Here is a 4,354-nt window from a genome sequence, read left to right as displayed (position 1 = left end):
AGTCTTCGACATTCGCTGAAGGTTCTTTGGTGTGAGTGTTGTCTTCTTGAAGTATTGTTTGTCTCTGAGATTTATAAAACAAGCTTCTCAGCGATCACTGAACATATTCAGTGTATGATCGCTGGAAGTGAAAATACAAAAACAAAATTACATCGATAGATAAAAGGGATTATCATCAAATCATTGAAAGAGAGGATCAACAGGAGTGTCTTGCAAAGCCTGACGTAGTCGTGCCTCTGCTAGAGATTGAGATTGACGAGAAATTATGTTTTGAAGTAACCCCTGAATCCATTACTGACTTCAAAGTAAAGCGTTGCGGAATAAAGAAATCGGGTTAGTAAAAGTTCAATGGCGTTATCACAAAGGGCCGGAAGCCACCTCGGAACTAGAGTCAAAGATGCGGATAAAATATCCTCATTTGTTTACTTTATGGAATTTTGTGACGAAATTCTTCTAAGGAGGGGATATTGTAATATTTAATTTCCAGATATAGTTGATCGAGTTTTAAAGTATTGTGGTAACGGAAAGTTTGGGGTTAAATTATATCATTTAAGAGTTTTAGAGAATTTAGGGTAGGTTTCTTCATAGATTAGCATTATATTGGATTATATTTTTTTGTTGGAGGCATGGGGATGGGGTGCCTGCTTATGCACTGCCCCTATCTCTTTTCTTGTCTACTTACTAGTTATAGTAAGTGTGGGTGATGGGGGAATGTTTTTTTGGACAATTTCTTTTCTCTGAAGATTTATATGGGAAAAAAACTTGGGAGATCATAGAGTAGAAGCATATTCCAAAACTGAGTTTTAAGGCAAAGTCTATGTTGCTTTGGATATCTGGTTGTTATGATATCACCGTATATCGTGATAAATTTATAGCATATGTTGTTTGGATGAAAGTTTAAATTGTATTACTGTTGCTGTTTGTTTCATCGCCCGTTAAACCTCCCAAGAATAACTCTCATCGGACAAGGCTTGTTCGATGAGGTCCCTCATCGGTTAAGGCAGTGACCGATGAGGCCACTTCATCGTACATCAATTCATCCAGTTAGTACCCTTCACCGAATACGTATTGTCCGGATAGGACCCTTACCGATCAAAGTTGTCCGGATACCAAGTGTTGTCTGATAACCCTTCATCGGACATAGTGTTGTCCGGACAGGACATAGTGTTGTCGGATAACCCTTCACCGGACAGAGTGTTGGCCGAATAAGTTTATAGTGTTGTTCGATAACCCTTCACCAGACAGAGTGTTGTCCGGATTAGTTTATAGTGTTGTCCGATAGTCTTCTCTCTGGACAAAGTGTTGTCTAGACAGGAAAAAATGTTACTATAATTTCTTTAATAATTAAGTATTACCTGGTTACCACGATAGATGAAATGACGATGTAATCGCGATAGATGAAATGGCGGTGTAACCGCGATAGATGAAATTAAGTTCCAGGTTTGATCTATCTTGGGTTTTGATGTAAGTTATGTTTTGTGAGAGGGTAATTCACTCACTAGGCCTTTTGGTCTGATGTTCAATTGTTGTATTAATCTATTTTGCATGTCATCTTTTTTGTGAACATATTATGCTTAGATTACAATAATCTTTTTCTGGTGTGTCTGATTTACAACATTTTTCATTCCACTAGAAGAAGACTTGGTAAGTTTTTGGGTCACAAAGTAAACATTGGGTTCTATAGTTCTTGATTTCAGGGTGGAAATCCAAAAATGTTTTTAGACAAAACATACAGGTAATGCGCATCTGGGTTCTATAGTTCTTGGTTTCATTTGGGTTCTATAAAGTCCATATGTATTGTTTTCATCTGGGTTTTATACACTATAGGTTCTTGATTTCATTTATGTTTTCAATTGGGTTTATACACATGTTCATGGTTGACAATTTGATTGTTTCAGGGATAGAATTCCTTTAAAGATTGTTTGAGGGATAGACTTTTTGAGTAGGCTTATTCAAATTTTTTTATTTTTCGATTTCAGAAAAGATGATCTTACAAGTTGTGGCGTGATAAATGATTCAGGTAATGGGCTAATATTCTTTTTGTCGAGCATATCTTATGGTTTATGTGCAAAGGTTTTTGAAATCTCGGCAGCAGAAATGCTCCAGGATCTCTCCAGGATCTGGTAAACATTTAGTAAACAGTTGAGTGTTGCAACACTATTTATAGTTATTTAATGATTTGGCAGTCGATTTAGGCAAATCCCTATCCCAAGAATGGTGGACTTAACCAAAAATTTGGATGTGATGTTGATTGTCTTTCCATTTTTTCATAGAATATATTGTTTCATGTGTTCTTTAGATGAGTACATTGGTTGATGATTTGTTGGATTTATCCTGTTCTAGTGTTAGACCTTTGTAGTTGGTGGAATTCTAGGATATTTTAACGTGAAGATGTATCAGTGGCTATGACTAGCTACAATAAAGACTAACAATTGCTCGAATAGTTGGGCTATATTCATGAATTGTTGCTTTTTTTAATTTTTATTAATCTTTTTAATGTTTAAATGTAAGAGCTTTCCTTTAAACTCATGCCTGCATAGATGCCAAATGAATGATAATATCAAATGCCAAATGTTTAAATGTAAGAGCTTTCCTTAATGTTTAAATGAAGCTGCCTGAATTCATTTGAGGATCTGCAGAGTTCTTGAAGTTCTTCTTTGTTGTCAATTTTTGTTGACTTTTGTGTTTGTATTCATCATGGCCATCATTTCATTTTTTGCCATTGTGTATATTTATTTATTCCTTTTTCAAGCCTTCGTTAAGTGTGTACGCATGTTCATTTTCGTTTGTTGTTGACGATTTGGTTTTGCTCACAACCCACTAATTTTAAGAGATTGATTTCATGGTGTTATTTATACTTGCTTCATATATATAATATATTTCTAATAAAGAAATTCCCTATTAATGCTGATAAAGAAATCATGAGATGAATCTTATAGTGAAATCCAAATTCAACCTAAATGTAAAATCTAAAGTCTCATACACATGAATAGTAGTTCAATGAAATTAGTATTTGAGTTTGAAATTATACTAAAACAATCATTTGGATTTAATGACTTTTATTTTGATTGGAAGGTTGTAGATTTAAAATGTATAAAGTAGGATCCAAAATTGAAGCCCAAACTACCTATCTGATATTGATACCATTGAATACTGTGAATAGCCAAACTGAAATTTTTTGGTGGGTTTGTGGTTCCCCATTCTCTCAAAACCAAAGTGGTTTAGTCCTTTAGATTGACGAGAACATACCAAAGTGTGTTCACTATAGCTGTAACAAAATCAATGGCACCAGTGTTGGTTGATGGTTGGAACAAATGTGGATGATAATTTGGTGGTCAATAATGAAGATGTTTAAAAATTGATCTATTGTTATTACTCAGTCCTGTTTTGAATTACATATATGTTGGTGCAACAGTGGTTTCGAATGGCATATTGGCTTGAGATGTGGATATTATTCAAGAAGTTGAATCTGCCTTTTAATGTTGTTTCAATCTATATTTTCATGGATCACAACACCAAGTTCATTATGTTGCTTCCAACTTTATGTGGTACCTAAAAATTTAATTTATCTTTGATAGAACTTTTGCATCCTGCTACATTGCGCGGGTATCCAACTTAAACCGAAAACTTTTAGAAAAATCCGACGTTTTTTATTTTTATTTTGAATAATTAAGTTTTTAATAGAATAAATTTTTGAATGATTAAGTTTTTGAACCATTTTTTAAATAAATAAATTATCAAACTTTTAAAAAAATTGGTTACTTATGTTTTTTAACCAAAAAAAATACGTGTAATCGGTTATAAAGGTTTTGAAGTAAAAGAAATCTAAATCAAATTACCATTCTCAAACCTAATGTTGTTCAAACCACTCACAAACAATGACATAACCCCACCTCACCCCACCCCACCACGTTGTTGTCCGTTCTCCATGTAGCTGATCCCCGACGTCGTTAGCTCTTGCCATTACTCGAAAATTGATTATCATCGATGGATTTAATTTGTCGGTAATTATCGATGGAACAACGACGGATCACCGACGGCATAAACTAAAAAAATGAAAAAAATAAATAAAAAACAACCCGTTCGGTATTCTGTCATAAATCACCGAGGGATTTGTAATTTGTCGGTGATTTGCGACGGATACCGACGGATTTATAATCCGTCGGTGATGTGAAACGTCTTATCGATGGAATTAGTTAAATAAATAAATTTAAAAATCCATCAGTAATCCATCGTAAATCCCGACGAATTTGTAATTTCTCAGTGATTTACGACGGACACCGACGGATTTATAATTCGTCGGTGATTTGCAAGTCTTATTGATGGAATTAATTAAATAATTTTTTTTAAAAAT

The sequence above is a fragment of the Cynara cardunculus genome (genome assembly GCF_001531365.2).
Source record: "Cynara cardunculus var. scolymus isolate 2C chromosome LG 12, CcrdV1, whole genome shotgun sequence".
In the NCBI taxonomy this organism is placed as follows: Eukaryota; Viridiplantae; Streptophyta; class Magnoliopsida; order Asterales; family Asteraceae; genus Cynara; species Cynara cardunculus.
The sequence above is the reverse complement of the archived record's forward strand: the minus strand, read 5'-3'. Positions refer to the sequence as shown.